We start from the raw sequence: 26581 nt of genomic DNA, 5'->3' as shown, positions 1-26581 counted from the left end.
TAGCTGGAGAAGGGTGGTAGTCAGTACAGACCTCCCCCTCGATTGTCTCCTTGGAAATGACTACCCAGAGGTTAGTCAGAGCCTAAGAGAAGAACTGGTCCAGGGCCAGTCCTCTCCCAAGGAGTCTGGAGTGCCTACCTCTGCAGTAAATGCAAGTAGGCCCCAGAAGAAAAAGAAAAGGAAACAGAGTAGGAAAGGTGGACAACCTTTAGCCAAGGTTCCAGCAAGCCAAGGAGATTCTGCTCCAGTGGGGGAGAACTCCAAAAGTGGCTCTGATAAAATCCAACCTGACCCACAAGAAGTCCTGGCTAGTCAGGCAACTGTTAAGCCTGAGTGGGTGGCTCCTCAGCTAACAGAAGAAAGAGTGGAAGAAGGGTGTTTACTACAAGATGTGGTAACCCCCCACTCTAATACAGCAGACAGGCACCCTGAACCCAAAGAAGCCTGTAACTTAGCCCCTTCCCTTGTAGGTGAAGAGCTAAAGGTGTGGTTCTGGGCACTGACAGCTGTCAGTGGCCTCTGCTGGGTGTTAGCCTTTATGGCTGCACTATCCTTGGCATGGTGGTCTGACCCCATGCCAAATAACAAGTTAGGCCCCCTGACCCTGTTGGTCATGGTGGGGTTACTCCAGCTCTGGGTAACCTCTTTGGGTAAGCTAGGGGTGACCCTGGCTAAGATAAGATTAGCAGAGGTGGATACCTCTAACCCCAAAATAGAGAGAATGGGTGAAGACATAAAAAGCACAGACAAGAGGCAGTTCAGACTAGGTCCTATCACTGTGGAAGTGGGTCAGTTCCCCAGAGGGAATGACCTGAACAGGAGGATGTAAGGCAGAGTAGGCCCTGCAACAAACCAGCCTATTTCCTCTACTCTTCCTCGCCTGACAGACTAGGAAGACTCTCCCAGCTTTGGCTGAGTCTCCTGGCCTGTGGGCTGGGGGGGGCTTGTGTAAAGAAATGGCTCCCTGTTGCAGTTACCCCCCACTTTTTGCCTGATACTGATGCTGACTTGACTGAGAAGTGTGCTGGGACCCTGCTAACCAGGCCCCAGCACCAGTGTTCTTTCACCTAAAATGTACCATTGTTTCCACAATTGGCACAACCCTGGCACCTAGGTAAGTCCCTTGTAACTGGTACCCCTGGTACCAAGGGCCCTGATGCCAGGGAAGGTCTCTAAGGGCTGCAGCATGTCTTATGCCACCCTAGGGACCCCTCACTCAGCACAGACACACTGCTTGCCAGCTTGTGTGTGCTGATGGGGAGAAAATGACTAAGTCAACATGGCACTCCCCTCAGGGTGCCATGCCAACCTCCCACTGCCTGTGGCATAGGTAAGTCACCCCTCTAGTAGGCCTTACAGCCCTAAGGCAGGGTGCACTATACCACAGGTGAGGGCATATGTGCATGAGCACTATGCCCCTACAGTGTCTAAGCAAAACCTTAGACATTGTAAGTGCAGGGTAGCCATAAGAGTATATGGGCTGGGAGTCTGTCAAAAACGAACTCCACAGCTCCATAATGGCTACACTGAATACTGGGAAGTTTAGTATCAAACTTCTCAGAATAATAAACCCACACTGATGCCAGTGTTGGATTTATTAAAAAATGCACACAGAGGGCATCTTAGAGATACCCCCTGTATTTTACCCAATTGTTCAGTGCAGGACTGACTGGTCTGTGCCAGCCTGCTGCTGAGAGACGAGTGTCTGACCTCATGCGGTGAGAGCCTTTGTGCTCTCTGAGGACAGAAACAAAGCCTGCTCTGGGTGGAGGTGCTTCACACCTCCCCCCTGCAGGAACTGTAACCCCTAGCAGTGAGCTTCAAAGGCTCAAGCTTCGTGTTACAATGCCCCAGGGCACTCCAGCTAGTGGAGTTGCCCGCCTCCTGGACCCAGCCCCCACTTTTGGCGGCAAGTCCAGGAGAGATAATGAGAAAAACAAGGAGGAGTCACTGGCCAGTCAGGACAGCCCCTAAGGTGTCCTGAGCTGAGGTGACTCTGACTTTTAGAAATCCTCCATCTTGTAGAAGGAGGATTCCCCCAATAGGATTAGGGATGTGACCCCCTCCCCTTGGGAGGAGGCACAAAGAGGGTGTACCCACCCTCAGGGCTAGTAGCCATTGGCTACTAACCCCCCAGACCTAAACACGCCCTTAAATTTAGTATTTAAGGGCTACCCTGAACCCTAGAAAATTAGATTCCTGCAACTACAAGAAGAAGGACTGCCTAGCTGAAAACCCCTGCAGCGGAAGACCAGAAGACGACAACTGCCTTGGCTCCAGAAACTCACCGGCCTGTCTCCTGCCTTCCAAAGATCCTGCTCCAGCGACGCCTTCCAAAGGGACCAGCGACCTCGACATCCTCTGAGGACTGCCCCTGCTTCGAAAAGACAAGAAACTCCCGAGGACAGCGGACCTGCTCCAAGAAAAGCTGCAACTTTGTTTCCAGCAGCTTTAAAGAACCCTGCAAGCTCCCCGCAAGAAGCGTGAGACTTGCAACACTGCACCCGGCGACCCCGACTCGGCTGGTGGCGATCCAACACCTCAGGAGGGACCCCAGGACTACTCTGATACTGTGAGTACCAAAACCTGTCCCCCCTGAGCCCCCACAGCGCCGCCTGCAGAGGGAATCCCGAGGCTTCCCCTGACCGCGACTCTTTGAACCTAAAGTCCCGACGCCTGGGAGAGACCCTGCACCCGCAGCCCCCAGGACCTGAAGGACCGGACTTTCACTGGAGAAGTGACCCCCAGGAGTCCCTCTCCCTTGCCCAAGTGGAGGTTTCCCCGAGGAATCCCCCCCTTGCCTGCCTGCAGCGCTGAAGAGATCCCGAGATCTCTCATAGACTAACATTGCGAACCCGACGCTGGTTTCTACACTGCACCCGGCCGCCCCCGCGCCGCTGAGGGTGAAATTTCTGTGTGGACTTGTGTCCCCCCCGGTGCCCTACAAAACCCCCCTGGTCTGCCCTCCGAAGACGCGGGTACTTACCTGCAAGCAGACCGGAACCGGGGCACCCCCTTCTCTCCATTCTAGCCTATGTGTTTTGGGCACCACTTCGAACTCTGCACCTGACCGGCCCTGAGCTGCTGGTGTGGTGACTTTGGGGTTGCTCTGAACCCCCCACGGTGGGCTACCTTGGACCAAGAACTAAGCCCTGTAAGTGTCTTACTTACCTGGTAAAACTAACAAAAACTTACCTCCCCCAGGAACTGTGAAAATTGCACTAAGTGTCCACTTTTAAAACAGCTATTTGTCAATAACTTGTAAAGTATACATGCAATTTTTATGATTTGAAGTTCCTAAAGTACTTACCTGCAATACCTTTCGAATGAGATATTACATGTAGAATTTGAACCTGTGGTTCTTAAAATAAACTAAGAAAAGATATTTTTCTATATAAAAACCTATTGGCTGGATTTGTCTCTGAGTGTGTGTACCTCATTTATTGTCTATGTGTATGTACAACAAATGCTTAACACTACTCCTTGGATAAGCCTACTGCTCGACCACACTACCACAAAATAGAGCATTAGTATTATCTATTTTTACCACTATTTTACCTCTAAGGGGAACCCTTGGACTCTGTGCATGCTATTCCTTACTTTGAAATAGCACATACAGAGCCAACTTCCTACAGTGAACCATTAATTACAGCCACACACTGCACAATCAGTGAACCATTAATAACTACTGCCAAACACTGTAAATCAACGAACCATCATTAACTACAGCCACACACTGCACAATCAGTGAACCATTAACTACAGCCACACACTGCACAATCAGTGAACCATTAACTACAGCCACACATTGCACAATTAGTGAACCATTAACTACAGCCACACACTGCACAATCAGTGCCCCACTGTAGGAAAATGGCTCCCTGTTGCAGTTACCCCCCACTTTTTGCCTGATACTGACTTGACTGAAGTGTGCCGGGACCTTGCTAACCAGGCCCCAGCACCAGTGTTCTTTCACCTAAAATGTACCATTGTTTCCACAATTGGCACAACCCTGGCACCCAGGTAAGTCCCTTGTAACTGGTACCCCTGGTACAAAGGGCCCTGTGACCAGGGAAAGTCCCTAAGGCCTGCAGCATATGTTGTGCCACGCTAGGGGACCCCTCACCTAACACATGCAAACTACCACTGCAGATTTTGTGTGTTGGTGGGGAGAAAAGGCAAAGTCGACATGGCATCCCCCTCAGGATGCCATGCACACAAAATGCTGCCTGTGGCATAGGTAAGTCACCCCTCTAGCAGGCCTTACAGCCCTAAGGCAGGGTGCACTATACCATAGGTGAGGGCATAGCTGCATGAGCAAAATGCCCCTACAGTGTCTAAGTCTATTCTTAGACATTGTAAGTACAGTGTGGCCATATTAAGTATATAGTCTGGGAGTTTGTCAAAACGAACTCCACAGCTCCATCATGGCTACACTGAATACTGGGAAGTTTGGTATCAAACTTCTCAGAATAATAAACCCACACTTATGCCAGTGTTGGATTTATTACAAAATGCACAAAGAGGGCCTCTTTGAAGATGTCCCCTGTAATTTACCTGATCCTTCAGTGCAGTACTAACTGGTCAGTGCCACCCTGCCACTGAGACGAGTTTCTGCCCCCTGGGGTGAGAGCTTTTGTGTTCTATGAGACCAGAAACAAAGCCTGCACTGGGTGGAGATGCTTAACACCTCCCCCCTGCAGGAACTGTAACACCTAGCAGTGAGCCTCAAAGGCTCAGGCTTCGTATTACAATGCTCCAGGGCACTCCAGCTAGTGGAGATGACCGCCCCCTCGACACAGCCCCCACTTTTTGCGGCAAGTCCAGAGGAGATAGTGAGAAAAACAAGGAGGAGCCACCCACCAGTCAGGATAGCTCCTAAGGTGCCCTGAGCTGAGGTGACCCCTGCCTTTAAAAATTCTCCATCTTACGTTTGGAGGATTCCCCCAATAGGATTAGGGATGTGCCCCCCTCCCCTCAGGGAGGAGGCACAAAGGGGGTGTAGCCACCCTCCAAGACAGAAGCCATTGTCTACTGCCCTCCTGACCTAAACACACCCCTAAATTCAGTACTTAGGGGCACCCCAGAACCCAGGAAATCAGAATCCTGCAACCTGAAGAAACAAGGATTGCTGACCTGCAAGCCTGCAGAGAAGGAGGAAGACAACAACTGCACCCGACGCCCCCGGCTTGAGATTCAGAGAACCAACACCACAGGGAGGACTCCTCGGCGACTGCGAGCCCGTGAGTAACCAGAGATGACCCACCTGAGCACCCACAGCAACGCCTGCAGAGAGAATCCAGAGGCTTCCCCTTACCGCGACTGCCTGTAAACCAACACAGTTCCCCCTGCAGCCTCCAGGACCTGAAGGAACCGAACCTCAGTGCAAGAGCGACCCCCAGGCGACCCTCTGCCTAGCCCAGATAGTGGCTGTCCCGACAAGCCCCCCGTGCCTGCCACGCTAGAGTGACCCCCAGGTCCCTCCATTGTTTCCTACCTGAAACCCGACGGCTGCTTTGCACACTGCACCCGGCCGCCCCTGTGCTGCGGAGGGTGAGTTTTGTGTGCCTACTTGTGTCCCCCCCACAAAGACTGTATATGATGTTGCTTTTATTCAAAGTTCCTAAAGTATCTAAGTGAAGTACCTTGCATTTAAAATATTTACTGTAAATCTTGAACCTGTGGTTCATAAAATAAACTAAGAAAATATATTTTTCAATATACAAAAAAACTATTAGCCTGGAGTAAGTCTTTGAGTGTGTGTTCCTCATTTATTGCCTGTGAGTGTACAACAAATGCTTAACACTACTCCTTTGATAAGCCTACTGCTCGACCACACTACCACAAAATAAAGCATTAGAATTATCTAATTTTGCCACTATCTTACCTCTAAGGGGAACCCTTGGACTCTGTGCACACTATTTCTTACTTTGAAATTGTATATACAGAGCCAACTTCCTACAACTGCACAATCCGCACGCCATTAATAACTACAGCCAAACACTGCTCAATCAGTGGTTGTAGGAAAGTACCCTCTTTCGTGGCATGGTTACCTCCATTTTCTGCCTGTTGTCAGTATGTCATGGCGGTATGTAGGTTTGTTGCCAGCAGTTTTGCTCTCTCCTCTAAATTGTACATTTTTCTTTCCACAATTGGTATACTGGTCCCCCATGTAAGTCCCTAGTATATGGTACCTAGGTACCATGGACACTGGGGTTCCAGGGGATCACTATGGACTGCAGCAGTTATTCTGCCATTCACAGGGAGCCCATGCAGAGGGTTCTGCAGGCCTGCCATTGCTGTGTGCGTGAACCAGATGCACGCACCCGGTTTCACTACAGGTCACTGCACCAGGTCACTATAAGTCACCCCTATAGCAGACTCTCTCAGCCCAGAGGGCAGGGTGCAGGTACCAGTGTGTCAGGCACCCCTGCACTAGCAGAGGTACCTCCACAAACTCCAGCACCATTTTACTGGACTTCGTGAATGGAGTGACATAATTTTACATGTGTACTGGACATAGGCCACTACCTACGTCTAGCTACATAATGGTAACTCCGAACCTGGGCATGTTTGGCATCAAACGGGTCAGAATCATACCCCAATACTGTTGCAAGTATTGGAAGTATGAGTCCATGCACTCTGGGGACTCCTTAGAGGACCCCCAGCATTGCTACCACCAGTCTTACACGGTTTTCTGGGCAGCCCAGCTGCTGCCACCCCTCAGATGGGTTTCTGCCCTCCTGCTGCTTGATCTGATCAAGCCCAGGAAGGCAGTGTAGGAGGCTGGCCTGGCTTATAGTGGGTACACCCTGTGCCAGGTCCAGTTACCCCTTATGGGTAGATTAGAGGTGTTCTAGCAGCTTAGGCTGATAGAGGTAGATATAGCAGAACAGCTTTGGCTGAACTAGTAGACATGCAAAGCTCCTACTATACCACTTATATCGTATAGCACTGTATCATAAGAAACACAATACTCCGAGTTACCAAAAATAAAGGTACTTTATTTTAGTGACATTATGCCAAAAGTATCTCAGAGGATATACTCCCTTAGGAGGTAAGTAAAATACGCAAAATATACACACAAACCAAAATCAGGTAAGTAAAACCCTTAGAAAGTTAGAGCAAACACTGTAGGACACAATAGAATGCAATAGGAGACAAAAGGCCTAGGGGCAAAACAAACCATACACTCCAAAAGTGGAATGCGAACCACGAATGGACCCCAGGCCTAGTGTAGTGTGTAGAGGGTCACTGGGAGTGTAAGAAAACACTATGGGGGGCCAAGATCCTGAAAAGTAGGAGTAAAGTTACCCTACTACCCCAGAAAGACAGTAAAGTCGAGATAGGGGATTCTGCAACAACAACAACTGACTGCAACACACTGAAGACTGATTCCTGGACCTGAGGACCTGTAAAAGAAGGGGACCAAGTCCAAAAGTCACGAAAGTGTCCAGGTGGGGCAGGAGCCCACTAAACCCCGGATGAAGGTGCAAAAGGGCTGCCTCCGGGTGGAAGAAGCCGAAGATTCTGCAACAATGGAAGGTGCCAGGAACTTCTCCTTTGGTCAGAAGATGTCACACGAAGTGCTGGAGGATGCAGAGTTGTTTCCACGTAGAAAGACCGCAAACAAGCCTTGCTAGCTACAAGAGTCACGGTTGAAGGTTTTGGATGCTGCCAGGGCCCAGGAAGGACCAGGAGGTCGCCCCTTGCAAAGAGGAGAAAGAGGGGGCGCTCAGCAAGACGGAGAGCCCACGCAGAAGCAGGCAGCACCCGCAGAAGCAACTGAACAGGCACTTAGAAGATCTGAGGACGACGGTCGACTGAGAACAGCAAAAGAGGGTCCCACGACGTCGGAGTCCAACTCAGCGACTTGGGCAATGCAGGACGGAGTGCTGGGGACCTGGGCTAGGTTGCGCACGAAGGAATCCTTGCAAGAGTGCACAGAAGCCCTAGCAGCTGCAGATCACGCAGTACACAGGATTGTCGTCTGGCGTGGGGAGGCAAGGACTTACCTCCACCAAACTTAGGCAGAAGGACCACTGGACTGTGGGAGTCACTTGGATCCAGCTGCTGTGTTCAAGGGACCATGCTCGTCGAGACGAGAGGGGACCAAGAGGACCAGTGATGCAGAAGTTTGGTGCCTGCGGTAGCAGGGGGAAGATTCCATCAACCCACAGGAGATTTCTTCTTGGCTTCCAGTACAGGGTGAAGGCAGACTGCCCCCAGGGCATGCACCACCAGGAAGCAGTCGAGAAAGCCGGCAGGATTAGGTGCTACAATGTTGGTGGTTGTCTTCTTGCTACTTTGTTGCGGTTTTGCAGGCGTCCTGGAGCAGTCAGCGGTCGATCCTTGGCAGAAGTCGAAAGGAGAAGTGCAGAGGTACTCTGGTGAGCTCTTGCATTCAGAATCTGAAGAGAAACCCACAGGAGAGACCCTAAATAGCCCTCAGAGGAGGACTGGCTACAGAGAGAGGTAAGAGCCTATCAGGAGGGGTCTCTGACGTCACCTGCTGGCACTGGCCACTCAGAGCAGTCCATTGTGCCCTCACACCTCTGCATTCAAGATGGCAGAGGTCTGGAGCACACTGGAGGAGCTCTGGGCACCTCCCAGGGGAGGTGCAGGTCAGGGGAGTGGTCACTCCCCTTTCCTTTGTCCAGTTTCGCACCAGAGCAGGGCTGGGGGATCCCTGAACCGGTGTAGACTGGTTTATGCAAGGAGGGCACCATCTGTGCCCTTCAAAGCATTTCCAGAGGCCAGGCGAGGCTAATCCTCTCAGGCCCTTAACACTTATTTCCAAAGGGAGAGGGTGTCACACCCTCTCAGAGGAAGTCCTTTGTTCTGCCTTCCTGGGACTGGGCTGCCCAGGCCCCAGGGGGGCAGAAACCTGTCTGAGGGTTGGCAGCAGCGGTAGCTGCAGAGAAAACCCCAGAGTTAGTTTGGCAGTACCCGGGTTCGGTGCTAGAGACCCGGGGATGCATGGAATTGTCCCCCCTATACCAGAATGGTATTGGGGTGACAATTCCATGATCCTAGACATGTTACATGGCCATGTTCAGAGTTACCATTGTGACCCTACATATAGGTATTGACCTATATGTAGTGCACGCGTGTAATGATGTCCCCGCACTCGGAAAGTTCAGGGAAATTGCCCTGAACGATGTGGGGGCACCTTGGCTAGTGCCAGGGTGCCCTCACACTTAGTAACTTTGCACCTAACCTTCACCAGGTGAGGGTTAGACATATAAGTGACTTATAAGTTACTTAAGTGCAGTGTAAAATGGCTGTGAAATAACGTGGACGTTATTTCACTCGGGCTGCAGTGGCAGGCCTGTGTAAGAATTGTCAGAGCTCCCTATGTGTGGCAAAAGAAATGCTGCAGCCCATAGGGATCGCCTGGAACCCCAATACCCTGGGTAACATATACAAGGGAATTATAAGGGTGTTCCAGTGTGCCAATCAGAAATGGTAAAATTAGTCACTAGCCTGCAGTGACAATTTTAAAAGCAGAGAGAGCATAAGCACTGAGGTTCTGGTTAGCAGAGCCTCAGTGAGACAGTTAGGCACCACACAGGGAACACATACATATAGGTCCCAAACCTATGAGCACTGGGGTCCTGACTAGCAGGGTCCCAGTGACACATATCAAACACACTGACAACATAGGGTTTTCACTATGAGCACTGGCCCTGGCTGGCAGGATCCCAGTGAGACAGTGAAAACACCCTGACATATACTCACAAACAGGCCAAAAGTGGGGGTAACAAGGCTAGAAAGAGGCTACCTTCCTACAGGCAGAACAAAGGATTTCCTTTGGGATAGGGAGGTAACATCCTCTCCCTTTGGAAATAGGTGTGGCTGGCTTGGGAGGGGTAGCCTCCTCTAGACACTGGTTTTGCTTTGAAGGGCACATGGTGCCCTCCATGCATAAACCAGTCCACACCGGTTCAGGAAGCCCCAGTCCTTGCTCTGGCACAAAACTGGACATTAGAAAAGGAAGTGACCATTCTCCTGTCCATCACCACCCCACGGGTGGTGCCCAGAGCCCCTCCAGTTGGTCCCTGGGTTCTGCCATCTTGATTCCAAGGTTGGCAGGGAACTCTAGGACCATCTGAGTGGTCAGGCAGGTGATGTCAGAGGCACCCCTTGAGAGATAGTTACCTGGTTAGGTGACCAATCCCCCTCTTTGGGCTATATAGGGTCTTCCTCTGGGGTGGGTCCTCAGATTCGGCTTGCAAGACTCCAGCAGGACTCCTCTGCAACTCCACTTCAACTTTTGGCTACTGGCTGTGGCTGGACCCTCCAGGAACCGACATCACTGCTAACTTTGAAGAACACTCTTCTGCAACTTTGTTTCTCCGGCTCCTGTCAGCTTTGCAACATTTCCCCGGCCGTGCATGCTCAGAAGACTGCAACTCTTCAGTTTGCACCAGAAGAAGGAGGAACCTCCCTTGCAGTGAAGGCATCACTCCCTGGCATCCGCGGGTGTCTGGCTGCAACAACGACTAGCTGTGTGGGTTTGCCCTCATCCTTAGTGGCATGGATCCTGCATCATGGGTGGTGGTCCAGAGTTGTCCCCTTGGTCCTCTCTACCAGCTGTCACACTATGGTGGTGTTAAGTCCTTTCTACTCCACGCAACACAGTACCCCCGTGCACAGAGTTCTTTGCAGCTGCCAAGGCTTGTTTGCTTCACCTCCAACAGGAACTTCAGGCAACGTGTAGCTCCAGCCCCCAGCACTCCCTCATGCAACTTCTGGGCCTCTGCATGGTCCTCCTGCGACGTGGGAGCATCTTCTGTGGTGCTGCATGGGATGCTTCAGCCACTTCTGCGTCCGTCCTGTGGGACACCTGTGGGTACTGCCTCTGCTCTTGTGGGCCTTCTGTGACGTGGAGGGTCCACTGTGACTCTCACTCCCGGTTAGTTTTCCCCTGGACCTTGCTGGTCCCCGGCAGCACCTCTGTTCCTTCAACCGTGAGTTTGCCTTTGCCAAGGCTTGCTGGTGGAAATCCTTCACTGACACACTTCTGCAATCCATCTTCCAGCGTGGGACATCTTTTGCACGCATCATGAACTCTTCTACAGCTTCTGTGTTGCAGTGCTGACCTGTCTTCCTTCTTCGTCGACCAACTTCAGAAGGTACTTCTGGGTGGGTATTATCTCCTACTCCCCCTGGACTCCAAAGACATTTCTGGACTTGGTCTGCTCTCTCCACAGGTCTCCATCTTCGGTAATCCACAGCTGGTTCCTTGCAGGCTGTTCTGGGTGTCTTTTTCTTCTTTTCATCCTTTGGGTTGGTTTTGGGGCAATCCAACGTTTTACTCCTGCATTCCTGGTCGCTGGGGGGTACTGTAAACAGCCAACCACTACACAGTGTCCTACTAATAACTACAGCCAGCCATTGCACAATCAGTGCCCAATTAATAACTTTAGCAAAACAGTGCACAGTCACCGTCCAATTAATAACTACAAACTGCACAATCAGCGTCCCATTAATAACTACAGCCAAATACTGCACAATCAGTGCCCCATAAGTACAACCAAACACTGCAGGATCAGCTCCCCATTAATAAGTACAAACACTGCAGGATCAGCTCCCCATTAATAACTACAGCCAAATATTGTACAATCAGAACCCGATTAATAACTACAGCCAACCACTGTTCAATCAGTGAGCCATCAATACCTACTGGCAAACACTGCACAATCAGCCCCTGCTTAACCCAATCAACAACCTCAGCCCTAATTCCAAACACTCAGCCCCTTCAGCTCAATCCCTACACCTCTCCAAAATAACAATAAATGCCTCCTGCATCCGAGGAAACCCTACAAAGGGTGTCTGGTTTGTTTGAGCTATCTGAGACAATTTACATTTGAACCAGTCATCCCCTTAGCAGTTTCCTGTTGTAGGAAGCTGTCCTGGTGTGTGGTGGGTACCTATGGTACTTACACCTTATACAGGTCCTAGTATCCCCTCTCAGTTAAGTGTACGCAGTGTCTAGAAGCCAGGCTGTCTAGAGGTAGCTGTGGATGAGCAGCCAAGGCTTAACTAGGAGACATGCTAAGCTCATGCAATACCACTATAGTCACACAGTACTCACACACATGAAAGGAACCACACAGTGTTACAAAAACAAAAGGTACCTTATTTTTGGCACAAATCACCACAAAATACAAGACAGGTGACCCACACTTAGGAGGTAAATAATACACTAAATATATACACTAGCAATCATAAATGGGCATAGAAAATGTTAGTAAACAGTGCAAATAGCAAGAAAAAATAGTGACCCTAGGGGGAGCACACACCATATACTACGAAAAATTGAGTGCGAACAAGGTACCCCCACCTAGTTAAGTAAAATATGTAGAAGGGAGCTGGGAGTACTAGAGAACCACAAAGGTAAGTACTGCAGTATGCCCCAGCGACCAGGAATGCTGGAGTAAAACACTGGGCTTTCCCCAAACCACCCAAAAGGAGGACAAGAAGAATAATAAGACACCCAGACAAGACTGCAAAAAAAATAAAAAATAAAAAAATAAGTGGATTGCTGATGGAGAAGACCTGTGAAGGGAGGGGACCAAGTGCAAGAGTCACAGTGGAGTCCAGGAGGAGTAGGAGCTACTACCCACCCAGCTGTGGATGCAGGAGTTGGTCGACTGTTCTGAAGAACAGGTCAGCACTGCAGCCCTGGAGCCGGTGAAGAGTTCCAGATGGATGCAGAAGTTGTCCCACGCTGGAAGGAAGATTGCAGACGGGTGTCTGTGCAGGAATTCCACCAACAAGCCTTGGCAAAGGCAAATTCACGGTTAGTGGAAAAGAGGTGCTGCCAGGGACCAGCAAGGCCCAGGAGGAATCAACCCAGCAGGGGGAGTCACAGAGGGCTCTCAGCATCGCAGTGAGTCCACAGGATCAGAGGCAGCGCCCACAGGAGTCCCACAGGACGGGGACACAGAAGCAAAGAAGAAGCCCACGCAGCACTACAAAACTGGGTCCCACGCCGGAGCAGAACTACGCAGGAGGCTGTGCTTTGCAGGAAGGAGTGCTGGGGGTTGGAGCTACACGTCGCCTCAAGATCCCTTAGAGGAGATGCAAACAAGCCTTGGCAGCTGCAAGAGACGCAGTGCATGGGGGTGCTGTCCTGCATGGGAAGGCAAAGGCTTACCCACCAAAGTTGGATAGCTGGCAAGGAGGACCTAGAGGAGTACTCTGGACCACCACTTGTGATGCAGGATCCACGCAGCTCAGCAGGTGAGGGGATCCACGCAGTCAGTCACCGCTTGTCGTAGGTGCCTGCGGTTGCAGGGGAGTGACTCCTTCACTCCAAGGAAGACTCCTTCTTGTGCAGGCTGATGAGTTGCAATCTTCTGAGGGTGCACGGCGATAACATTTTGCAAAGCTGGCAGGAGTCCTGGAAACAATGTTGCTGAAGAGTTCTTTCTACTTGGAAGCAGCTTGTCAAGTCCTGGAGGTTCCAGTCGCACTTCCGGAGGCCAGAAGTTGAAGTGTAGGTTGCAGAAGAGTCCTGCTGGAATCTTCCAAGCCGAATATGAGGACCCACCCAAAAGAGAAACCCTAAATAGCCCTGAAAGGGGGACTGGTCACTTAACCAGGTAAGCACTTATCAGGAAGGGGCTCTGACGTCACCTGGCTGGCCTGGCCACTAAGATGCTCACAGAGTTCCTGCCATCCTTAGAAACAAGATGGCAGAACCCAGGGACCTTCTGGAGGAGCTCTGGGCATCAACCCTGGGTGGTGATGGATAGGAGGGTGGTCACTCCCCTTTACATTGTCCAGTTTCGCACCAGAGCAGGGACTGGAGGTCCATGAACTGGAGTGGACAGGTTTAGGCATGGAGGGCACCAAATGTGCCCTTTAAAAGCAAACCAGTGGCTTGGGGAGGCTACCCCTCCCAAGCCAGTCACACCTATTTCCAAAGGGAGACCGTGTTACCTCGGTCTCACAAAGGGACTCCTTTGTTTTGCCTTTCTTGGGCTGGATCAGCTCAAGCAGCAGGAGGGCAGAAACCTGTCTGAGGGGTAGCAGCAGCGCAGGCTGCCTGGCAAACCTTGTGAGACTGGTGGTAGCAATGCTGGGGTCCTCTCAGGAGCCCCCAGAGTGCATGGAATCATACTTCCAATGCTTACAACAGTATTGGGGTATTATTCTGACATGTTTGATACCAAACATGCCCAGGTTTGGAGTTACCATTATGTAGCTGGACATAGGTAGTGACCCATGTCCAGTACACATATAAAATGGCGTCCCCCACTCACGAAGTCCAGTAAAATGGGGCTGGAGTTTGAGGGGGTACCTTTGCAAGTGAAGGGGTGCCCTCACACACAGGTACCTGTACCCTGCCATCTGGGCTAAGAGGGCCTACCATAGTGTAGTGACCTGTATTGAAACCGGGTGCATGCACCAGTTCCACGCAGGCTGGAAAATGCAGGCCTGCAGAACACTTTGTATGGGCTCCCTGTGGGAGGCAGAATAACTGATGCAGCCCATAGGGCTCACCTGAAACCCCAATGCCCTTTGTACCTAGGTACCATATACTAGGGACTTATAAGGAGGAACCACTATGCTGATTGTGGGAAGAAAAAGTTAGTGGTAACCAAATTCAGAGGAGAGAGCACAGTCACTGGGGTCCTGGTTAGCAGGATCCCAGTGAACACAGTGAAACACACTGACAAATAGGCCAGACGCGGGGGTAACCAAGCTAGAAAGAGGCTACCTTTCAACACCTGTACTGAAGTCTGCAGACTTAATTTGGGTGATGAGTATGAGTGTAACATGGATCTGGATGTTTTCATATGAGCTAGAAGTATGCAGTCAATGTCATGCATCACAGGGGCTAGAGTGCGAGGGTTACAGGCCACTTGGAGTGTGGGCCTCACAGTCGTCAAGAGGAAGTCCTCGAGCCTTAAGGCTGTGAATATATAGACAGACTTACACAAATGTATTCAGTTAAGTCTCCTAGGTGTGTATTTCACAACAGGACTTTCACTTCAGACTTAGTGAAGTAGATTATGTGTCGCCTACTTCCTGGTAATTCATGCATGATTGGTACCTGCTTCACTCAGAGCATCATCAAGGGGTGATGTCAGGATCTTAGACCCTCCACTGTGCTTCACAGATGGGGAAATCATTTTGGAGAAGGTTATTCCGTACAGGCCTCTGGGGCTAGTGGACATCCTCAAGTGAGGCTGCCACCATGTGGCCCACAAGTTGCTTCTGCTCCCTGGTTAATGCGGGGACACCTGAAGCAAGCTTTCTTCGCTTGCCTAAGGGGACCCTGAATTACTATTATTGAAACCTCCTCTCACAGCCGCTGATAGGTGAATCACACAAACACGTTCCTTGCCAGTCTGCTACCACAGGTTGGAGACACTGATTAACTGTTTGATCTGATATAAGGCTTTACTCTTGAGAAGTGTCTTTAGGTGAATTGCATGAATACATACTCGGGGAGGGGGCAGGAGAGATGGGCAAGGATGACAGCTGTACAATAGCGCTACCTTGGTTGCCCGTCTACTTCACACCAGGGACTGAACCCTTGAAACATCTTGTGAGCTGACAGTGAGCTACATATAGAAATAACCTTTGTAATGAGGGAAGGTTATTCAGACATCTCTTCCGATGGGTCTCCTGCTCCTCACTGCTATCTACTGTGTATGTCCTGACTTGCTATGTGCAGCTAAAATACAAAGTTTCAGTTGGAGAGTTTTACAAAATATCAGCCAAATGGGAATCATTGAGGCCCCCTGCACTCTCTCCTCCAACTTTGACAGCAACCAGACTAACTATGAAGTGATGAACTATGTGTTTTTCACAATTGTCCTAAGTTGTAAATCTATACTGGGTGTAGGAAAATGGCTCCTTGTTGCAGTTACCCCCATTTTTTGCCCGATATTGATGCTGACTTGACTGAGACGTGTGCTGGGATCCTGATAACCAGGCCCCAGCACCAGTGTTCTTTCACTTAAAATGTACCATTGTTTCCACAATTGTCACACAGATAAATCCCTTGTAAAAGGTACCAGTGGTACCAAGGGCCCTGTGACCAGGGAAGGTCCCTAAGGGCTGCAGCATGTGTTGTGGGGACCCCTCACCTAACACATGCACACTGCCATTGTAGATTGTGTGTGTTGTTGGGGAGAAAAAGGCAAAGTCGACATGCCATCCCCCTCAGGATGCCATGCCCACAAAATGCTACCTGTGGCATAGGTAAGTCACCCCTCTAGCAGGCCTTACCTAAGGCAGGGTGCACTATACCACAGGTGAGGGCATAGCTGCATGAGCAATATGCCCCTTGTAAAGAAATGGCTCCCTGTTGCAGTCCCCCCCACTTTTTGCCTGATACTGATGCTGACTTGACTGAGAAGTGTGCTGGGACCCTGCTAACCAGGCCCCAGCACCAGTGTTCTTTCACCTAAAATGTACCATTGTTTCTACAATTGGCACAACCCTGGCACCTAGGTAAGTCCCTTGTAACTGGTACCCCTGGTACCAAGGGCCCTGATGCCAGGGAAGGTCTCTAAGGGCTGCAGCATGTCTTATGCCACCCTAGGGACCCCTCACTCAGCACAGACACACTGCTTGCCAACTTCTGTGTGTGCTAGTGAGAACAAAACGAGTAAGTCGACATGGCACTCCCCTCAGGGTGCCATGCCAACCTCACACTGCCTATGCAGTATAGATAAGTCACCCCTCTAGCAGGCCTTACAGCCCTAAGGCAGGGTGCACTATACCATAGGTGAGGGCACCAGTTCATGAGCACTGTGCCCCTACAGTGTCTAAGCCAAACCTTAGACATTGTAAGTGCAGGGTAGCCATAAGAGTATATGGTCTGGGAGTCTGTCAAACACGAACTCCACAGCACCATAATGGCTACACTGAAAACTGGGAAGTTTGGTATCAAACTTCTCAGCACAATAAATGCACACTGATGCCAGTGTACATTTTATTGTAAAATACACCACAGAGGGCACCTTAGAGGTGCCCCCTGAAACTTAACCGACTGTCTGTGTAGGCTGACTAGTTCCAGCAGCCTGCCACACCAGAGACATGTTGCTGGCCCCATGGGGAGAGTGCCTTTGTCACTCTGAGGCCAGTAACAAAGCCTGCACTGGGTGGAGATGCTAACACCTCCCCCAGGCAGGAGCTGTAACACCTGGCGGTGAGCCTCAAAGGCTCACCCCTTTGTCACAGCCCAGCAGGGCACTCCAGCTTAGTGGAGTTGGCCGCCCCCTCCGGCCACGGCCCCCACTTTTGGCGGCAAGGCTGGAGGGAACAAAGAAAGCAACAAGGAGGAGTCACTGGCCAGTCAGGACAGCCCCTAAGGTGTCCTGAGCTGAGGTGACTAACTTTTAGAAATCCTCCATCTTGCAGATGGAGGATTCCCCCAATAGGGTTAGGATTGTGACCCCCTCCCCTTGGGAGGAGGCACAAAGAGGGTGTACCCACCCTCAGGGCTAGTAGCCATTGGCTACTAACCCCCCAGACCTAAACACGCCCTTAAATTTAGTATTTAAGGGCTTCCCTGAACCTAAAGATTTAGATTCCTGCAACAACAAGAAGAAGGACTGCCTAGCTGAAAACCCCTGCAGAGGAAGACCAGAAGACAACAACTGCCTTGGCTCCAGAAACTCACCGGCCTGTCTCCTGCCTTCCAAAGAACTCTGCTCCAGCGACGCCTTCCAAAGGGACCAGCGACCTCTGAATCCTCTGAGGACTGCCCTGCTTCGACGACGACAAGAAACTCCAGAGGACAGCGGACCTGCTCCAAAAAGACTGCAACTTTATCCAAAGGAGCAGCTTTAAAGACCCTGCAATCTCCCCGCAAGAAGCGTGAGACTTGCAACACTGCACCCGGCGACCCCGACTCGGCTGGTGGAGAACCAACACCTCAGGGAGGACCCCCGGACTACTCTACGACTGTGAGTACCAAAACCTGTCCCCCCTGAGCCCCCACAGCGCCGCCTGCAGAGGGAATCCCGAGGCTTCCCCTGACCGCGACTCTCTGAAACCTAAGTCCCGACGCCTGGAAAAGACCCTGCACCCGCAGCCCCCAGGACCGGACTTTCACTGCAGAAGTGACCCCCAGGAGTCCCTCTCCCTTGCCCAAGTGGAGGTTTCCCCGAGGAAGCCCCCCCCTTGCCTGCCTACAGCGCTGAAGAGATCCCTTGATCTCTCATTGACTTCCATTGCGAACCCGACGCTTGTTTTAACACTGCACCCGGCCGCCGCTGAGGGTGAAATTTCTGTGTGGGCTTGTGTCCCCCCCGGTGCCCTACAAAACCCCCCTGGTCTGCCCTCCGAAGACGCGGGTACTTACCTGCAAGCAGACCGGAACCGGGGCACCCCCTTCTCTCCATTGAAGCCTATGCGTTTTGGGCACCACTTTGAACTCTGCACCTGACCGGCCCTGAGCTGCTGGTGTGGTAACTTTGGGGCTGCTCTGAACCCCCAACGGTGGGCTACCTTGGACCAAGAACTGAACCCTGTAAGTGTCTTACTTACCTGGTAAAACTAACAAAAACTTACCTCCCCCAGGAACTGTGAAAATTGCACAAAGTGTCCACTTTTAAAATAGCCATTTGTGAATAACTTGAAAAGTATACATGCAATTGAAATGATTCAAAGTTCCTAGAGTACTTACCTGCAATACCTTTCAAACAAGATATTACATGTTAAATTTGAACCTGTGGTTCTTAAAATAAACTAAGAAAATATATTTTTCTAGAACAAAACCTATTGGCTGGATTTGTCTCTGAGTGTGTGTACCTCATTTATTGTCTATGTGTATGTACAACAAATGCTTAACACTACTCCTTGGATAAGCCTACTGCTCGACCACACTACCACAAAATAGAGCATTAGTATTATCTCTTTTTACCACTATTTTACCTCTAAGGGGAACCCTTGGACTCTGTGCATGCTATTCCTTACTTTGAAATAGCACATACAGAGCCAACTTCCTACAGGGGCGGTGTAGGAAGTTTGTCCTTTCTGCAGGGTCACCCCGGATTCTGCCCCCTTTCACTGTACCCTATGTTTTTGCTGGCTGCACAACTCTGTGCAATTAACCCTTGCTAACCAGTGACAAAGTGCCTGAGCTCTTTTCAACACAGTAAAATTTGCGTACCCCTAACTGGCATATATAAGTTGCACAAAATGGTTCTACGTCCACCCAGAGCCTGCGAGTTAAATGTCACTAGAGGACTGCAGCACCCACTGCGCTGCTCAGTGCAAACATGCCTGGACTTCGACTGTTTGTAGCCTGGCTGCTGCCGTTTAAAGCTGCAAATTCAACCTGTCAAAACAAACTCTTGTGACAGGTTCAAACCTTCCTTTTACATATTTATGTGACTCCTAGGTAGACCTTACTGTCCACAGGGCAAGCAGGGGATTTAAGGGTTGGACCTGTAGAAATGGAACGTTAAGCTGGACCTTCGGAAGGTGAGAGACTGAATCTGCGACTGCAGCTTCTCTCCTGTACCTCGGACAGAGAAGTGAACTCTAAGGGTCAAGCTACAGGGGTGTAACAAGCGACAAAAGGTCTTTCCTGGAGCTCCTCAGCTGACCAGTGGCAGCTGGACCCAGGCTGGCTGTTGGCCTCTCTGACACCCTATGAATCTCTAGGTTTGTCTCCTGAGGTCCTGGCGGCTTCAGAATGCATTCCTGTGGTGGACTTCGGCATAAAGGACTCAAGCCACACGGTAAGATCTTTGACCAGGACAAATCCGATTGGTGTATCTGACACACGCTCAATCTCGGTCAGCGTCCAATTGAGATATTTTTATTTAAACATTTGTATCTCCGGTTTCCTTTACTGGATGTTTTTCTTTTTGTTTAGAAAATGTTACTCTATTTTTGTAATTAGGTTTGCGATTTTTATTGTATTGTATCTCAGCTATATTACTGTTTTAATACTGCAAAAATAGGCTTAACTTCGGGAAACATATAAACTATCAGCTGTGCCAAAGCTACCAGCAGGTTGAGCTCAAGTACATTTCGTGAATTTAAGAGTTCACCCCGACAGGGGGTGAGATGATTCCTTGAGATAGGTAGTCACTCACCCCATTTAATCACATTTTTTTTTAGAGTTGCGTAACGGATCTTGGGGGATCTTCCTGAACGTACGTGTAACTCCTCATTCACAAGAGGACTTTTCTTCCTGGGTCACTTGAGAGGTACAGGTGTGTAACACGGCTGCCCAGGAGGAGATGAGGGCATCTGCCGACAAGAGAGAAGCCAACCCATCGGAGCTGAGACATGGCAGCCTGTACTGGCCACGTCCACAAGGAGGACTCGAACTGCTGCCCCAGGTCCTGTGCGACCACCGACATCTTAGGAACAGCGATTACGGCTCGTCATATTTCATGACACTATGTGGTGATCCTTGTGAATTATAATTTCAGTAAGGTTCCCTTATTCCGATGACAATGTCCCCTCCAAAGGAGAGAAAAACAACGAGATCAGAAGACTCCTGGACACAACCCACTGACTGATGATCGCTTCTCTGGTCTTCTGATCTTTTTCTCCATTTTAAACCTTGAAACCATTCCAGCCCTCCATCCTCATCTTGTCCCTTGCCCTGGCAGAGTGTCAGTCCCCCTCCATGACACTGCCTCGCCGCACCATCTAGGCTCCAGTATAGCTCATCACGGGCACTGAGCTAGGCACAAATGCTGCGGGAGGGGAGGTGGCATCAAGTAAGTGCCAGCCTGCACCCTGGCACAATGACATACCCGCCTGCGCATCAGGGGGCACGTGTGTGGCCACAGGATGGACAGGTGATAGTCTATGACAGAGGGTGGATGTCTGAGGTCACACATGCCCTCCCAGAGTCTCTTGACAACTCAAGGAGACAGGCTGAAAGCTGATAAACATCTCAGACTGTGGTGGGCAGTGGACACGTCTCCACGTGCCGCTCCAGGCCCCATAACACTGAACGCTTGACAAACTGAAAGTTGAGTGATATCTCAGAGTGCGCATGGGCAGCTGATGGACCCACACAAATAAACAAGCATTTGCACTTGCCTAGCAGTTATTAATAGTGAGGAAGTGCTACTGTATGAGAGCAGTGAAACTGGAGAGGTCAACAAACGATCTTACACTGCCCGTACTGCCCAGCTCTTCTCCTCTCCACTGTCGAGACTCTTCTCGTCATGGTCTATCTTTTCAGAGTGCTCTGCCCTCACCACAGCCCTGTACCCGTCCTCTCGCCCGCTCCACTCTTCTACTCCTCTCCACTGCCCTGCACCGTCCTCTCACCCTCCACTGCCCTGCACCGTCCTCTCACCCGCTCCACTGCCCTGCACCGTCCTCTCGTCCTCCACTGCCCTGCACCGTCCTCTCACCCGCTCCACTGCCCTGCACCGTCCTCTCGTCCTCCACTGCCCTGCACCGTCCTCTCACCCTCCACTGCCCTGCACCGTCCTCTCGCCCGCTCCACTGCCCTGCACCGTCCTCTCGCCCGCTCCACTGCCCTGCACCGTCCTCTCGCCCGCTCCACTGCCCTGCACCGTCCTCTCGCCCGCTCCACTGCCCTGCACCGTCCTCTCGTCCTCCACTGCCCTGCAGCCTCCTCTCGTCCTCCACTGCCCTGCACCGTCCTCTCGTCCTCCACTGCCCTGCACCGTCCTCTCGCCCTCCACTGCCCTGCACCGTCCTCTCACCTCCACTGCCCTGCACCGTCCTCTCGCCCTCCACTGCCCTGCACCGTCCTCTCACCCTCCACTGCCCTGCACCGTCCTCTCGCCCGCTCCACTGCCCTGCACCGTCCTCTCGCCCGCTCCACTGCCCTGCACCGTCCTCTCGCCCGCTCCACTGCCCTGCACCGTCCTCTCGCCCGCTCCACTGCCCTGCACCGTCCTCTCGCCCGCTCCACTGCCCTGCACCGTCCTCTCGCCCGCTCCACTGCCCTGCACCGTCCTCTCGTCCTCCACTGCCCTGCAGCCTCCTCTCACCCTCCACTGCCCTGCACCGTCCTCTCGTCCTCCACTGCCCTGCACCGTCCTCTCGCCCTCCACTGCCCTGCACCGTCCTCTCGCCCTCCACTGCCCTGCACCGTCCTCTCGCCCTCCACTGCCCTGCACCGTCCTCTCACCCTCCACTGCCCTGCACCGTCCTCTCGCCCGCTCCACTGCCCTGCACCGTCCTCTCGCCCGCTCCACTGCCCTGCACCGTCCTCTCGCCCTCCACTGCCCTGCACCGTCCTCTCACCCTCCACTGCCCTGCACCGTCCTCTCGCCCTCCACTGCCCTGCACCGTCCTCTCGCCCTCCACTGCCCTGCACCGTCCTCTCGCCCTCCGCTGCCCTGCACCGTCCTCTCGCCCGCTCCACTGCCCTGCACCGTCCTCTCGCCCGCTCCGCTGCCCTGCACCGTCCTCTCGCCCGCTCCGCTGCCCTGCACCGTCCTCTCGCCCGCTCCGCTGCCCTGCACCGTCCTCTCGCCCGCTCCGCTGCCCTGCACCGTCCTCTCGCCCTCCACTGCCCTGCACCGTCCTCTCACCCGCCACTGCCCTGCAGCCTCCTCTCGCCCTCCACTGCCCTGCAGCCTCCTCTCGCCCTCCACTGCCCTGCAGCCTCCTCTCGCCCTCCACTGCCCTGCACCGTCCTCTCGCCCGCTCCGCTGCCCTGCACCGTCCTCTCACCCTCCACTGCCCTGCACCGTCCTCTCACCCTCCACTGCCCTGCACCGTCCTCTCACCCTCCACTGCCCTGCACCGTCCTCTCGCCCTCCGCTGCCCTGCACCGTCCTCTCGCCCGCTCCGCTGCCCTGCACCGTCCTCTCGCCCGCTCCACTGCCCTGCACCGTCCTCTCGCCCGCTCCGCTGCCCTGCACCGTCCTCTCGCCCGCTCCACTGCCCTGCACCGTCCTCTCGCCCGCTCCGCTGCCCTGCACCGTCCTCTCGCCCTCCACTGCCCTGCACCGTCCTCTCGCCCTCCACTGCCCTGCACCGTCCTCTCGCCCTCCACTGCCCTGCACCGTCCTCTCGCCCTCCACTGCCCTGCAGCCTCCTCTCGCCCTCCACTGCCCTGCACCGTCCTCTCGCCCTCCACTGCCCTGCACCGTCCTCTCGCCCGCTCCACTGCCCTGCACCGTCCTCTCACCCTCCACTGCCCTGCACCGTCCTCTCACCCTCCACTGCCCTGCACCGTCCTCTCGCCCGCTCCGCTGCCCTGCACCGTCCTCTCGCCCGCTCCACTGCCCTGCACCGTCCTCTCGCCCTCCACTGCCCTGCACCGTCCTCTCGCCCGCTCCGCTGCCCTGCACCGTCCTCTCGCCCGCTCCACTGCCCTGCACCGTCCTCTCGCCCGCTCCACTGCCCTGCACCGTCCTCTCGCCCTCCACTGCCCTGCACCGTCCTCTCGCCCTCCACTGCCCTGCACCGTCCTCTCGCCCGCTCCGCTGCCCTGCACCGTCCTCTCACCCTCCACTGCCCTGCACCGTCCTCTCACCCGCCACTGCCCTGCAGCCTCCTCTCGCCCTCCACTGCCCTGCAGCCTCCTCTCGCCCTCCACTGCCCTGCAGCCTCCTCTCGCCCTCCACTGCCCTGCACCGTCCTCTCGCCCGCTCCGCTGCCCTGCACCGTCCTCTCACCCTCCACTGCCCTGCACCGTCCTCTCACCCTCCACTGCCCTGCACCGTCCTCTCACCCTCCACTGCCCTGCACCGTCCTCTCGCCCTCCACTGCCCTGCAGCCTCCTCTCGCCCTCCACTGCCCTGCACCGTCCTCTCGCCCTCCACTGCCCTGCACCGTCCTCTCGCCCGCTCCACTGCCCTGCACCGTCCTCTCGCCCGCTCCGCTGCCCTGCACCGTCCTCTCGCCCGCTCCACTGCCCTGCACCGTCCTCTCGCCCGCTCCGCTGCCCTGCACCGTCCTCTCGCCCGCTCCGCTGCCCTGCACCGTCCTCTCGCCCTCCACTGCCCTGCACCGTCCTCTCGCCCTCCACTGCCCTGCACCGTCCTCTCGCCCTCCACTGCCCTGCAGCCTCCTCTCGCCCTCCACTGCCCTGCACCGTCCTCTCGCCCTCCACTGCCCTGCACCGTCCTCTCGCCCGCTCCACTGCCCTGCACCGTCCTCTCACCCTCCACTGCCCTGCACCGTCCTCTCACCCTCCACTGCCCTGCACCGTCCTCTCACCCTCCACTGCCCTGCACCGTCCTCTCGCCCGCTCCGCTGCCCTGCACCGTCCTCTCGCCCGCTCCACTGCCCTGCACCGTCCTCTCGCCCTCCACTGCCCTGCACCGTCCTCTCGCCCGCTCCGCTGCCCTGCACCGTCCTCTCGCCCGCTCCACTGCCCTGCACCGTCCTCTCGCCCGCTCCACTGCCCTGCACCGTCCTCTCGCCCTCCACTGCCCTGCACCGTCCTCTCGCCCTCCACTGCCCTGCACCGTCCTCTCGCCCTCCACTGCCCTGCACCGTCCTCTCACCCTCCACTGCCCTGCACCGTCCTCTCGTCCTCCACTGCCCTGCACCGTCCTCTCGCCCTCCACTGCCCTGCACCCGTCCTCTCACCCTCCGCTGCCCTGCACCGTCCTCTCGCCCGCTCCACTGCCCTGCACCGTCCTCTCGCCCTCCACTGCCCTGCACCGTCCTCTCGCCCGCTCCACTGCCCTGCACCGTCCTCTCGCCCGCTCCGCTGCCCTGCACCGTCCTCTCGTCCTCCACTGCCCTGCACCGTCCTCTCGCCCTCCACTGCCCTGCAGCCTCCTCTCACCCTCCACTGCCCTGCACCGTCCTCTCACCCTCCACTGCCCTGCACCGTCCTCTCGCCCTCCACTGCCCTGCACCGTCCTCTCACCCGCTCCACTGCCCTGCACCCGTCCTCTCGCCCTCCACTGCCCTGCACCGTCCTCTCACCCTCCACTGCCCTGCAGCCTCCTCTCACCCTCCACTGCCCTGCACCGTCCTCTCGTCCTCCACTGCCCTGCACCGTCCTCTCGCCCTCCACTGCCCTGCACCGTCCTCTCACCCTCCACTGCCCTGCAGCCTCCTCTCACCCTCCACTGCCCTGCACCGTCCTCTCGTCCTCCACTGCCCTGCACCGTCCTCTCGCCCGCTCCACTGCCCTGCACCGTCCTCTCACCCTCCACTGCCCTGCACCCGTCCTCTCACCCTCCACTGCCCTGCACCGTCCTCTCGCCCTCCACTGCCCTGCACCGTCCTCTCGCCTCCTCTGCTCTCGGTGTAATGAGCTCCTCCCCTCTCCCCGCGGCCCCCGCACAGCAGGGACTGAGGCGCTGGGTCACTCAGTGAATGAGATCTCTCGTGTGCTCAGTGCCGTCACTCAGTCTTCAGTGAAGACGTCGCTTTCAGGGGCGCGTGAGGGACGCGAGGAGGTCGCGTCATGTGTGGAACCCTCGCAGGGGTCACGAGCCGGGGGGGGCACCTGCCCCCCCCGACGGCAGGAGGCGCCGTACACTGACCCCGGGGACTGAGGGGAGGGTCCCGCGGAGCTCCCCTGTCCGGCCCCCACGGCACAAGAGCAGACCCTCCTCCGACCCCCCCGGGGGCTGCACCCCGACCGTCAGCTCCGCTCCTCCCCGCCCGGCCCCCTCTCACCTGCGCCCCGGCCGCGGCTCTTTGTTTCTTTCGCGTTCGCGAATACCAGCTCGGCGGCGGCCATCTTGGGTAAGGGTCTGCGCCATATTGAGTCGGGAGTCAGCTGCGCCCTGCACTGAAAGCCGCCATTTTAGATGAGGGAACGCGCCCACTCCGTACCTGGCGTCCGAACGGGTAAGCGTAGGAGCCATTTTCCCACAGGGTCACAACCGTGGCCAGTGAGGTCTACGCCATCTTGGTGATGACACCTCCCTCTCCAGTGAAGACGTCTCCATTAGGGGCAGTCCGTATCTTTACGTACCAGGCGGTGTTCTGACTTGACGCTCCCCCCTCCGAATCTGCACCCCCTACGTCAGAGGGGGCTTGTTCAGTCAGCTCCTTCCTGAATGTTTCAGCTCGTGTGCCCGTCTCCGCTCCCCCAGCGCGATGTTGCGCATGCGCGAGCGCTCACAGCAGCACAGATTCCTTCGCTGCCAATGTTTAACCCCGTCGCTGCCAGTGTTTAACCCCGTCGCTGCCAGTGTTTAACCCCGTCGCTGCCAATGTTTAACCCCGTCGCTGCCAGTGTTTAACCCCGTCGCTGCCAGTGTTTAACCCCGTCGCTGCCAGTGTTTAACCCCGTCGCTGCCAATGTTTAACCCCTTCGCTGCCAATGTTTAACCCCGTCGCTGCCAGTGTTTAACCCCGTCGCTGCCAATGTTAACCCTGTCGCTGCCAATGTTTAACCCCTTCGCTGCCAGTGTTTAACCCCGTCGCTGCCAGTGTTTAACCCCGTCGCTGCCAATGTTTAACCCCGTCGCTGCCAATGTTTAACCCCGTCGCTGCCAATGTTTCACCCGTCGCTGCCAGTGTTTAACCCCGTCGCTGCCAGTGTTTAACCCCGTCGCTGCCAGTGTTTAACCCCGTCGCTGCCAATGTTTCACCCGTCGCTGTCAATGTTTAACCCCGTCGCTGCCAGTGTTTAACCCCGTCGCTGCCAGTGTTTAACCCCTTCGCTGCCAGT

The 26581-nt window shown here is 54.2% G+C and overlaps 1 protein-coding gene across 6 annotated transcripts in view; it reads right to left on the bottom strand.

Moving 5' to 3' along the window:
• LOC138252618 (histone-lysine N-methyltransferase NSD2-like) overlaps window positions 1-26035 on the bottom strand; it is a 388560-nt gene extending 362525 nt beyond the window's left edge. Inside the window, exon 1 of one of the 6 annotated variants that reach the window (XM_069205757.1) lies at window positions 25880-26035. The gene's annotated coding sequence lies outside the window, so the exon portion shown is untranslated. The other 5 variants (XM_069205755.1, XM_069205753.1, XM_069205758.1 and 2 more) reach the window with 5 other exon arrangements.
• Between the last annotated feature and the right edge of the window lie 546 nt (window positions 26036-26581).

The sequence above is a fragment of the Pleurodeles waltl genome, chromosome 1_2 (assembly GCF_031143425.1).
Source record: "Pleurodeles waltl isolate 20211129_DDA chromosome 1_2, aPleWal1.hap1.20221129, whole genome shotgun sequence".
Lineage (NCBI taxonomy): Eukaryota > Metazoa > Chordata > Amphibia > Caudata > Salamandridae > Pleurodeles > Pleurodeles waltl.
Note: the sequence above shows the minus strand (reverse complement) of the source record. Positions and strands in the feature narration are given on the sequence as shown.